The 13566-nt window shown below is 45.0% G+C and overlaps 1 protein-coding gene across 1 annotated transcript in view; it reads right to left on the reverse strand.

Moving 5' to 3' along the window:
- Positions 1 to 13566, reverse strand: part of LOC115469688 (lysozyme g-like) — a 54812-nt gene that overhangs the window by 15739 nt on the left and 25507 nt on the right. The gene's annotated exons all lie outside the window — the stretch shown is intronic.

Genomic DNA, 13566 nt, shown 5'->3' on the forward strand with positions numbered 1-13566 from the left:
TAGTCATGAGAGAAAAATCTGCAATGTTTAGGTTCATGGGAAAGACCAATTTTATAAATCCACAGTTCAAATGCTCATCAGATCCTAAATTTGACCCATAAAACTCTGTAATAGGTCTAAAAAAGAAGAAAAAATGTAATTCAACAAAAACGTCAGCCAGGTTGAACAGTTCTATATGTGCACTTAGCTTTGCCTTATTCCAAAAGCTCAATCACTGTTTATATTCTCTTTAAATACATCCATGGCTGTAACGTCTTAAAGTCCACGTTTTACTCCCACTCTTTCTTATTCCTCGACAGGATTAGGACTCCCACTGTTTCGCTCACTTCATCAGGAGAAAAAATAAGAAAGCACAATACATTTCTCTTCATATCCATACAGACACAAAATGGCGGATGTTTTTATAGGACGCCCAGAGGGAGACTCTTTCCCCCACTGACGTCATTCAGTACCTCCTCTGCCCTAAACCAATCAGTAAAAGGCAGCCCACTCCATCGGACCATTCAGCCCATTAGGGCTGACAGTTTGCAATCGATAAATCCACCTCTGCTCTTTTTGATGTAATACTCTTGAAATATCACCACGCCTACCATTGTTGATAACTTGCTCAATAATCATACATCTAAGTTGCTCAAAGGAGTGCTTCATCTCCGAACAATGTTTAGCTAAAGGCATATGTGTTTTACTGGCTTGAATGCTGTGTTTGTGTTCACTCAGTCGAATTTTAAACATGCGCTTTGTCTGACCAATATATCTATAACCACAAGGGCATGTAATCATATAAATCACCCCATTTGAAGTACAATCAGTAGAGTTCTTCAAAGGAATCCATTGATCTCTAATTGGATCCCAAAATTGATCTGCCTCCTCCATAACATCACACATAATGCACTTATTACATTTAAAGTGACCTACGAGAACAGACTTTCTGTTTGTCCAAATATCAGAATGACATAATATATCAGCTAAATTTGCCCTTCTCGAGTAGGACACCATACATTTTTGTTCTGCAAAAATATTATGTATTGTTAAGATGTTCCAATGTTTATAAATAATATTTGTAATTTTCGGAGATAAAGACGTCTACTGCATGATGCTAGGAGTGTTCCGTTTTTCTGCTTTTTGTTGCTTGGATTCCAGCAAAAACTCTCTATGATTAAAGAGGGCTCTCTTATATGCATGTTTAACAATGCGTTTCGGGTATCCTCTCGCATATAATTTCTCTTTTAATTGAATAGCAATTAGATAGAATTTAAGTTTCTGATTTTATATTGCTCTATGCAGTTTTGAATTGGTTTGCTTTACCCAAATTGGAGAGCAATTTGTAGAATATCACTTGGTGCACTTTCTTTTTTTTTGCTGCCCAAATTTGGATGCCATTTATAATATTTCCTATATGTGATTTGGTTTATGAAGGCTGACATTTTTCTCTCATTTTAATCTCCATCTAGTCGGGCTTGGCAATTTCAGCTTCTCTTATTAAGTTGCCGGGCGCCAATCCGGAACTACCGCAAGCCCAATGCGGGTGCCGGCGGTAGTTCTGCCCCAGCACATGCCATTTCCGGAACTACTGGTAATTAGGGAAAAATATTACCGCAGGAGGTTAACTGACAGTAATTGCTTAGTGCTGCACGCTGCTCGATTACTGCCAGGTTAGCACGGGAGCCCTTACTGCCACCTCAATGGGTGGAGGTCAGTGCTCCCTCCGAAATGACCGTGCGGCAAGTGCAAACTTACTGCACGACCATTTCATTTTTTCCAATTTTCATCCGCTGCAGTAAAAGGGGCTCTGGTGCAAGGCAAAAACAGCAACGCCACTAGCTCAGGGCACCGTTTACCACAGCTTAGTAAAAGGGCTCCTAAGGGTTCTATGGGAAATCCCACCTGAGCCTATTCCCTGATACACCCCCCTCCCCCCAACCATAGCAACAGTCTTCCCTACTAGCTGAGGCTTGAGTGCATTACAATTGTTTAGAAGGGGAAGGGGAAAGAGGAATTTGGATTTAACTCATGCCTTTCTAGTAGTACAAGGCAAGTTACATTCAGGCGCAGAAGGTATTTCTTTATCCCCAGAGGGCTTTGAGTCTAAGGGGTCCTTTTAGTGCTTACCACAGCTTTGTAACATGTGCTTACCACGACAAAAAATGACATACCGCAGGGCACAATGAGGCATCCCGCAGTAATATTGCCATGTGCGCATTACCTCCTGGGTTACAAATGGTCAGTACACAGGATTGGGATTGAGATTCCTAACGTGATTCCCGACGCAGCTTCTAGCGAAACAGGGGCTCCCTGTCAGGCATCTGGGAGTGCTCTAATTGGCGGAGGGCCAGATTGAAAGGCTGAGAAGAACACAAAGGTTTGAAAAAATACCATTGAATGTTCGATTTTGCTGCCCTGCCTGTACCGCCTTTGGCCTTTCCTGTGAATGGTAGTGGGCTTTCTGGACATTGGGACCAAGAGAGATAACGTTCCTACACTGTGAAGTAAGTGGAGGTTTTTTTTCTATGATGGTGAGCTGTGCCCACACCTTATTGTAGGTGGGGTCACTTTACTTAGGTTTTTTTTCTCCATGTATAGGCGTGTAGTGAATGGTTGTGGTGTCCCGGTGCCTGAAACCCACTAATATAATTTTGTGAGTTTATCTAATACTCAGGGACACCGAGAAGGGGGGCAGGGGAGACAAAATTCCCCGAGCTCAGGCCTCCAAGGGGGGCCCGGCGCCGCAGTCCCCTCCACCCGCCCCCCCCCCCCTCCGTCCACCACCGGGCCGGGCCCCCCTGAATTCAAATCATAGCACCTCACCTCGACTTTGCCCCATGTGAAAGAAGCGCAGCAGCAGCAGTCTGCTGATCGCCTCCCTTCGGGCCTTCCCTCCCTGTGTCCCGCCCTCGTCTGACGTAACTTGCACGATGGTGGGACACAGGGAGGGAAGGCCCAAAGTGAGGCACTCTGCAGACTGCTGCTGCTGCGCTTCTTTCACAGAGAGTGAGGTCAAGGTGAGGTGCTATAATTTGAATTCAGGGGGGCCCGGTGGTGGATGGAGGAGGGCGGTGATGACGACGACCTCGGGGGAGGCGGCGGCGGGGGCGGCCTTGCCCCGGGCCCAGCCCAGTCTCTCAGCGGCCCTGCTTATACTGTGCCAAAACCTCCCTCCCCCACAACTGCAGTTGCTGCCGTCACCACCATCCCCCTCCCGCATAACTACAGTCCTACTTTGAAGGGTCCGCCCACCCTGGTGATGTAGTGGCCTCTGCGGCAACGGGGGCAGGAAAGAATCCCAATCTTCCTGCCCGCTGCTGCTGTTCCATCTCTGCTTTGCTCTTCTGTGCTGCGGATGGTGCCACTATGTTAAAAAAAAAATGGTTGGCGAGACTGCCGCTGGAAACCTCGCAACCATTTTTAAAACACAGTGACACCACCCGCAGCTCAGAAGAGCAAAGCAGAGACGAAGTAGCAAGAGTGGGCAGGAAAGAATGGGATTCTTTCCTGTCCCCATAGCCGCAAAGTCCACTATACCACCAGGGCGGGCCCTGGCCTTCAAGGTAGGTCTTGGGAGGGCTGTAGTGTATGGCAAAAGTGGCCAGTGAAGCACAGCGCAACAGCTATGCATGGCAGTTTCTGGCGCCCCTCGAAAGTTGGCAACCCGTGCTGTGCATACCCTGCCTACTGCATTCCACCAGCCCTGCCAGACAGAGAGGGCTAGAGGTCCAGTGGACCTCTAGCTCCCTCCTTCTTCCAGTGGCGCTGCCCAGTGCATCCTGGGGTGTGCTAGGTGGAGCTTCCCTACCATATAAGGGAGAAACTCTTTCGGCAGTTTATATCCAACAGTGTTTACAATGGTGGTTCTACTTGATGTACTAGTAAGATTCATGTTGGACTTGCCATTGTTGCAGGAACCAGATATTATAGATAAGCCACAGCATTTTTTAAGCATCACAGATACTTTCTTTAAAAGCATTTCAGATCAGAACAGCAATCATAGGCATGGCATCAGTAGCAGAAAAAATGAGAATCCAGACACTGCATGATGAAACATAGAAACATGACAGCAAATAAAGATCAAATGACCCATCCAGTCTGCCCACCCTCTGTAACCCCTAACTCTTCCTTTTCCTAAGGGATCCCATGTGCTTGTCCCATGCATTCTTAAATTCTGACACAGTCCTCGTCTCCACGACCTCCACAGGGAGGCCGTTCCACACATCCACCACCCTTTCCATGAAAAAATACTTTCTTAGATTCCTCCTAAGCCCAGGGCCATAGCCAGACCTCAAGGTGGGAGGGGGCAGAGTCCAAAGTGGGGGAGGCACATTTTGGTCCACCGCCCTGCCGCTGCCCCCCTCCACCAAGGGAAGGAGTGAGCAGGGCAAGCAATGCAGCGGCGCCGGAGACCAGCACTGGACGAAGGCTTCAGCTGGCAGGGGTTGGGGACTCCTGCCAGCCAAACTAGGAGCCCAGAGCAAATTTGGGGGGCCCAGCCCCCTGTGGCCCCACGTAGTTACTCCACTGCCTAAGCCTATTCCCTCTTAACTTCATTGTATGCCCCCTCATTCCAGAGTTTTCCTTCAGTTGAAAAAGGTTCACTTCCTGTAGATTAATGCCATTGAGATAATGTCTCTATCATATCTCTTCTCTCTCCCTCCTCTCTTCCAGCGTATACATGTTGAGGTTCATAAGCCTGTCCCTGTATGTTTTGTGTTCAAGACTGCTTACCAATTTTGTAGCCACCCTCTGGACTAACTCCATCATGTTTATATCTTTCCATAGGTGCGGTCTCCAGAACTGTACACAGTACTCCAAATGGGGCCTCACCAGAGACTTATACAAGGGCACTATCACCTCTTTTTTCCTGCTGGTCATCCCTCTCCTTATGCACCCAAGCATCCTTCTGGCTTTGACCATCGCTTTTTCTACCTGTTTGGAAGCTTTAAGGTCATCAGACACAATCACCTCCAAGTCCCACTCTTCCTTTGTACACAGAAACACTTCACCCCCTATATTGTATCGTTCCCTCTGATTCTTGTCACCCAAGTGTATGACCCTGCATTTTTTAGCATTAAATCTTAGTTGCCAAATATCAGACCATTCCTCCAGCTTTGCTAGGTCCTTCCTCATGTCATCCACACCCTCTGGGGAGTGCACCCTGTTGCAGAGTTTGGTATCATCTGCAAAGAGAAAAACCTTACCAGACAGCCCTTCCACAATATCACTCACAAAGATGTTAAAAAGAGCTGGCCCTAGGACCGATCCCTGTGGTAATCCACTGATAACATCCCTATCTTCAGAGCAAGCTCCATTTACCACTACCCTCTGTCTCCTTCCATTCAACCAATCAGTTACTCTAGGTCCCATACCGAGGGCACTCAGTTTATTTATGAGTTGCCTGTGCAGAACCGTGCAAAGGCTTTGCTGAAATCTAAGTATACCACATCCAGCACCCCTCCCACGTCCAACTGTAGTCACCCAGTTGAAGAAATCAATCAGATTCGTCTAGCATGACCTGACTCTAGTGAGGCCATGCTGCCTCTGGTCCTGCATTCCATTCAGTTCAATAAACCTCATAATCCTCCACTTTAGAAGTGTTTCCGTTAGCTTACTCACCACCGAGGTCATACTGAGGTCTGTAATTCCCAACCTCCTCCTCACTACCACTCTTGTGCAAGGGGAACACATCCGCCCTTCTCCAGTCCTCCAGGACCACTCCAGTCTCTAAGGAAGCATTGAAAAGGTCAGTCAGTGGAGCCACAAGAACTACTCCAAGTTCCTTGAGCACCCTCGAGTGTATCCCATCAGGCCCCATCGCTTTGTCTACTTTTAGTTAAACAAGCTCCTCACCAACAAGGGTCTTGGTCTACCATACATCATTCCCCTTTAGCATTTGTTTTCTGCAGTCCTATCCCCAACCTTTCATCCATGAACTCAGAACAGAAATAATTGTTAAGCAGTTCAGCTTTATCCTTATCATCTTCCAGATAATCCTCCCCCTCAGCTTTGAGCCTCACAATACTATTATGGCACTTCCTCCTGTCACTTACATATCTGAAAAACATCTTATCCTCCAATTTTACCATATTAACTATCTTTTCTTCCATATGCCGCTTTGCTTTCCTGACAGCTTTTCCAGCTTCTCTTAACTTATCCAGGTATTCTTGCCTGTCTTCTTCCTGAGTTGTCTTGTGAAGGCTAACCTCCTTTCCCTTATCTTTTCAGCTACTACGTTTGAGTACCAGAGCAGCCTTCTTTTCCTCTTACTTTTATGTAATTTTCTAACAAAAAGGTTATTTGCCTTTAATATAGCTCCTTTCAGTCTTGTCCATTGCTGCTCTACTTCCTTCCGCTACTCCCAGCCTACTAACTCTCCCTTGAGAAATTCCCCCATCTCGGCAAAGTTAGTTCTTTTGAAATCCAAGACCTTCAATCTCGAATGAGCCCTCTCCCCTGTCTTAATATTGAACCACACCATTCAGTGATCACTAGATGCCAAATGGTCTCCCACTTTGATGTCAGAAACATTCTCTCCATTTGCAAGCACCAGGTCCAGAATAGCTCCGTCCTGCATTGTTTCTGTTACCCACTGCTGAAGCAATTCTTCCTATAGTGAATCCAAGATCTTTTTGCTTCTAGATGACCCTGCAGCAGGGATGCCCCAATCGACATCTGGCATATTAAAATCACCTATCAGTAGTGCTTCCCCTTTCCTAGCTATCTTGTGGATGTCTTCCAAGGAGGTTTAATAAACAGGAGTGGAAGTGAGCCTATCTAGTCCATTGCAAGCAATGAAGCCAATTAGGACACTCTGACTTTCCCCTTCCCAGCACAGCTGTCATCCCCATTTACTCAAAACGAAGCAAGCAAACCTATGAGCTGCTGCATCCACATTGTCGGTTTTTTTTTAAATTGTTGTTCCATCTGTAACAAGTCAAAAGCTGTTTCAATTAGATAGGCAGTACCTTAAAAGGTGGAGGACAAAAGTTCATTTTGTTTTTTTGGTACTTATTGGACAGCTTTTTAATTTATTTCAAAGCTTCCCATATGTAGATATAAATATCATGAAATAACAATTGAATATCACTAAAACAGCTTAAAAAATTATTATAGCTGCTAGAAACAGCAATTTTAAACTCTGTATTTTGTGCTCATTTTTCTACACTAAAAATGAAATAAATACACTGTATACAATACAGATGGCCAAATTTCAGTGAGGATATCCTGTTTCCTGATGAGTTCATCTTAAATGTTGTTGTAATCCGCCTTGGGAAGCCTGGTGTTATAAAGATGATGGAATATAATGAAATTAAATGGAAGTTGAATTAAACTCTCCTTTCATTGGGGCACATGGAATCTCATCTTCATCTGTTTTGTAGAAGTTTACCTTTTAGATACACAAATGGATTATTCTGTTGTTTGAGCATGTTTCAGGGACAAGTGGTTTATAAGTCAAAATAATAAATATTTTCTGTCAAACAGATCTCTCGTTTGTTGAAACATAACTAAATGGACTATAAGCCCCTAATGCAGCCCATTGGGTTTCTTATATTTTGTTCTTGTGATGACTTATTACTGTGCCAAAACTGGAAATACAGTGAGACAGAATAATAGAATTCAGTAACATCCAAAACTTATTTTTTTATGTTTTAATCATCTTTATTAAAATCAAAACATGTTGGTTGATAAGCTTCATACAGATCAAGAAAAAAAAACAGTAAACCATCCAACATGGCATAATAAAAACTTTTACTTTTACCCCAAGAACCCTTCCCCTCCCATACTCCTCTCCCTCCCTATAAGCCCCCCTGACTGTTTCCACCCGCCAAAATAACACAATAGATGTACAGATCAGTAGGACTCAAAGCATTTCATAACAAGTAAAGTCATACACAACACAGTTTATACTAAATTGTTTAACCACACTTTCGTTTTGCCTTTGGGTTTAATAAGCAACACCAAGTGCATGTAAGGTCTAGATAAACAAATGTAAACAATCTATGTTTAAGGCATATGCTCTAAATATGTAATACTTGGTAGCAATAATTAAACAGTGATAGCATATTCACATAGCAGGCAGCCAACAGATTTATTTTCCACTGAAAATAATCAACTTTGTATAAACTTGACGACTAATACTGTGCTGCTTGCTATTTTGTATTTCGGCGGTGTATTGTTTGCCTGCATAATAAAATCGCACTTGCAAATATTTTTCTGACACGGTTTTAATTAACAAAAGCTACCATAAGAGGCAGACATGGTCATATAATTAACATTATAATTTTATTTGTATTTGGGTAATGACTGAGAAAAATACTATTAAAAATTATATAACAAAGCATGAAGTTGACTGCTGTATATCAACCAGTAGTAAATAATAGTAATAATCAATATTAAGTGCATTTTTATAATATACTACTGCATTCTTCAAAATAGAAGGAGCAAGTTCCCACAAACCATCTAGGCACAGGTAAAAAAAAAAAGCTTTCAAATGCTCCCAGGTTTCAACCTAATACATGTTAAATGTGGGATATGACTATCATAAATAAATAAATAGATAGAAACTCTGAATGTTAAGCACATGATTCTCATGGACTATTATCAGGAGAAAAACATCTCTGCATGAATATAACACGTACTAGGGTGTCCCTGTAACCAGCCCCTTCAACTGACCACTGATTAAGATTTATAACAAATTACTACTCTACCTATGAAATGTTATCCCGTTTTTATGCTTCCTCTTTGTACATCCGTAAGCTGCACAAGCTGGCATGTTTGAAAATATAAGTGAGATTAAATAAAAATGCTGCCAACAATAAAGAACGACAACGTAGATGCAGCAGCTCATAGGTTTGCTTGCTTTGTCTTGAGTATATGGGGATGACAGCACCGCGGGTAAAGGAAAACTCAGACTAACCTAATTGGTTTCAGCGTTTTGACGTCACTTCATCTCCTGTCTATTAAACCTCCTTGATGTCTTCAATTAAGTCTCTGTCCATTTCCTCTGACTGTGAAGGTGACCTGTATAGTACTCTGATATAAATACAGTGGGGGAAATAAGTATTTGATCCCTTGCTGATTTTGTAAGTTTGCCCACTGACAAAGACATGAGCAGCCCATAATTGAAGGGTAGGTTATTGGTAACAGTGAGAGATAGCACATCACAAATTAAATCCGGAAAATCACATTGTGGAAAGTATATGAATTTATTTGCATTCTGCAGAGGGAAATAAGTATTTGATCCCCCACCAACCAGTAAGAGATCTGGCCCCTACAGACCAGGTAGATGCTCCAAATCAACTCGTTACCTGCATGACAGACAGCTGTCGGCAATGGTCACCTGTATGAAAGACACCTGTCCACAGACTCAGTGAATCAGTCAGACTCTAACCTCTACAAAATGGCCAAGAGCAAGGAGCTGTCTAAGGATGTCAGGGACAAGATCATACACCTGCACAAGGCTGGAATGGGCTACAAAACCATCAGTAAGACGCTGGGCGAGAAGGAGACAACTGTTGGTGCCATAGTAAGAAAATGGAAGAAGCACAAAATGACTGTCAATCGACAAAGATCTGGGGCTCCACGCAAAATCTCACCTTGTGGGGTATCCTTGATCATGAGGAAGGTTAGAAATCAGCCTACAACTACAAGGGGGGAACTTGTCAATGATCTCAAGGCAGCTGGGACCACTGTCACCACGAAAACCATTGGTAACACATTACGACATAACGGATTGCAATCCTGCAGTGCCCGCAAGGTCCCCCTGCTCCGGAAGGCACATGTGAAGGCCCGTCTGAAGTTTGCCAGTGAACACCTGGATGATGCCGAGAGTGATTGGGAGAAGGTGCTGTGGTCAGATGAGACAAAAATTGAGCTCTTTGGCATGAACTCAACTCGCCGTGTTTGGAGGAAGAGAAATGCTGCCTATGACCCAAAGAACACCGTCCCCACTGTCAAGCATGGAGGTGGAAATGTTATGTTTTGGGGGTGTTTCTCTGCTAAGGGCACAGGACTACTTCACCGCATCAATGGGAGAATGGATGGGGCCATGTACCGTACAATTCTGAGTGACAACCTCCTTCCCTCCGCCAGGGCCTTAAAAATGGGTCGTGGCTGGGTCTTCCAGCACGACAATGACCCAAAACATACAGCCAAGGCAACAAAGGAGTGGCTCAGGAAGAAGCACATTAGGGTCATGGAGTGGCCTAGCCAGTCACCAGACCTTAATCCCATTGAAAACTTATGGAGGGAGCTGAAGCTGCGAGTTGCCAAGCGACAGCCCAGAACTCTTAATGATTTAGAGATGATCTGCAAAGAGGAGTGGACCAAAATTCCTCCTGACATGTGTGCAAACCTCATCATCAACTACAGAAGACGTCTGACCGCTGTGCTTGCCAACAAGGGTTTTGCCACCAAGTATTAGGTCTTGTTTGCCAGAGGGATCAAATACTTATTTCCCTCTGCAGAATGCAAATAAATTCATATACTTTCCACAATGTGATTTTCCGGATTTAATTTGTGATGTGCTATCTCTCACTGTTACCAATAACCTACCCTTCAATTATGGGCTGCTCATGTCTTTGTCAGTGGGCACACTTACAAAATCAGCAAGGGATCAAATACTTATTTCCCCCACTGTACATTTTCCTTTCCCTCTTTCCATTCACAACGCTTCTTCCGTACCCCATGTGTCCTACAGTTCCATCATTTTAATATCATTCTTAGTATATAATGCCACTCCTCCACCCTTTTTTACTACCCTGTCCTTCCTGAATAGATTATAGCTAGGTATAGCTATATCCGTCATGTCTCTCCATGAACCACGTCTCCGTGACCACCACTAAATCCAAGTCTGCTTCTATCATTATAGTCTCTAGATCTACAGGTTTGTTTCCCGTACTGCAGGCCAATGGTATACAGGGCTCTCCAGGTATTACTCTTTTTTTCCCTCTTCTATAGGGGCATTCAATGTCCTACTTTCCTTGGGGTTTATTTATGGCTTTCGGTCCTTTTTTACCCATCCCCAGCAGTTTTAGTTTAAAGCTGTCTTTAGTACTTTAGCTAGTTTGTTGCTGAAGACAATCCGCCCCTTCCTTGATAGATGGACATTATCACCGCTCAGTAGCTCTTGGAAAATCATCCCATGGTCTAAGAAACCAAAGCACTCTATCTATTCAGCCACGCATTTAGCTCCAGGATGCAAGCTTCTCTCATTCTGCCTTTACCTTCAACAGGGAGGATAGATGAGAACACCACCTGTGCACCTAGGTGCTTCACTCTCTGACCCACAGCCATGAAGTATCATATGATACTTAGCAGTATCATTCGTGCCAACATGGATGAGCAGCATAGGAGAGTGGTCAGAAGGCTTGATGAGTCTAGACAATCTTCCCATGCATCTTCGCACCAGGCAGACAGCACACCTCCCTGGACAGCATCCAGTTGACAGATGGGTGCCTCAGTACCTCTCAGAAATGAATCTCCAACCATCTCCACCTTTCGCTTCTTATTAGCCACTTGTCCAGCGGTGCTGGGATTTTTGATTGTCATTTCTTCCTGTTTTTTGAGATGTTTCTAGCTCTTCTGCCTCCAGGACTGCAAACCAATTCTTTAGTTCAACAGAAGATGGAGTTGGAGGGTTGATTTTGCAGGGTCTGGTGCCCTGCGTTCATTTGTCCTCTGTCTGCTCGAGATCTTCTCTCCCTTTGCTGGAAGTCCCCAGTGTTTCAGCATGCATCTCTGTGATGAATTTCTGGTTGTCACAGATGTTTCTTAGTCTTGCCACTTCCTCTCTTAGTTCTTGCACTTCTTTCATGAATGAAACCAGAATCTTGTCTTGGTCTAAGCATTTGGTCTGGACAGAGGCAGAAGCTGAAATGCGAGCAGCAGCTTTAGGAATTCGTTGTTTCTTTACCATACTTCCAAGTGTAGGGGCTGTTGTACTTGTGGTTAAAAGAAATTTAAAATGGCCTGTCAAAGGACCAACCCAATTTTTTTCCCATACTTGTTCTGTGGAAAATAGGTAGTTTTAGTGTAAGATCTGAGAGCCTGCTCAGAATTACTCTGTGGGTTGTGATAAACACAGGATATGCCCTACCCTGAAGAGGCCATCAGAGGGAGCTCTCATGGTGAAAAGCCTGTGAGATGATGTAAAAGGACCAATAGAGGGAGCTCCAGCAAAGGCCAAGAACATAGGGGCCGAGGAGGGCCTATCGCAGAAGAGAGCAGAGGATTCCCCTTTAAGAAGGAAGCACCCTGGAGAAGGTCCTGGACCCTTCCGGAAATAGGAGGGGATGGGTAAGATTGCAGTGGGGATGGATGAGGACGGGTAAGATTCCAGCAGGGACAGATGGGGATGGGTTTCTGTGCCCGTGCAACTCTCTAATTGAAAAACAATGCAGGCTAGGCTTCAGGATGGCTGAGTGTACAGCTATCATGGAATCTAGCAGTATATCTGGTCAACAGGGAGCATCAGAATGGCACAGCAGAGAATGCTGTCCTTGTGCCTAGCTGCAGGTCACTTGATCCTGGCCTGCTTATAGAAATCAGAATCACTACCTTCCCTTTTAAAGGAGCTGAGGAAAGTGCTACATATTTGTGAGATGGAATGGCTGAAAGCAGTGTGTATGGGTCACCTGGGCAAATGGGATGCAACGTGGGTACCCTTTCTGTTGCATTGTGTTTTTGTACGAGTTGAATTCTTGAAGTGGGAGGATTTGAACAGGTTGGGAAATGTATTTACAGTAGGTAAAATTAGAAGTATGGGAGTTGTTTATGGTTTATTTTTGTTCTTTTTTTCTTTTGTAATTACTATAAAACTTTTTAAAAATTAGATAAAAATAGGTCTAGTTGAAAGTTACTGTTATCTAACTGACTTTGCTTGCTATCTTATGGTTTTGTTTATAATGATTCTTACTGTGTGATAATGCTTCGGTATTATCTATAAACTAGTATAAAAGGCCCGTTTCAGTAGGCAATGAAACGGGCTCTAGCAAGGTAATCCCACCCCCCTGCAGCGTCCTTCCTGTCTCCCCTGCAGCCATCCATCTGGTCTCAGGACCCCCCTCCCCACCAACCCTCCTCTGCCCCTGCAGCCACGCATGTGCAGCGGCCCTCCTCTCTCCCCTGCTCCCCCTGCAGCCACCCATGTCCAGTGACTCTCCTCTCCCCCTGCCCCCCCCCCGCAGCCACCCATGTCCAGCAACCCTCCTCTCCCCCTGCAGCCACCCATGTCCAGCAACCCACCTCTCTCCCCTGCCCCCCCTGCAGCCACCCATGTCCAGTGACTCTCCTCTCCCCCTGCCCCCCCTGCAGCCACCCATGTCGAGCAACCCTCCTCTCCCCCTGCAGCTACCCATCTGGTCTCAGGACCCCCTCCCCACCTCCCTCTTCCCTGCCCCCCCTGCAGCCATCCATGTCCAGCGACCCTCCTCTCCCCCTGCAGCCACCCATGTCCAGCAATCCTCCCTCCCCCTGGCCCCCTCCAGCCACCCATGTCCAGCGACCCTCCCCTCCCCCCTTGGCGCATCACCCAAGCCCCTACCCCCTCCTCGGGCACATCAACCCCCTCGCCACCCG

The sequence above is a fragment of the Microcaecilia unicolor genome, chromosome 4, assembly GCF_901765095.1.
Source record: "Microcaecilia unicolor chromosome 4, aMicUni1.1, whole genome shotgun sequence".
Lineage (NCBI taxonomy): Eukaryota > Metazoa > Chordata > Amphibia > Gymnophiona > Siphonopidae > Microcaecilia > Microcaecilia unicolor.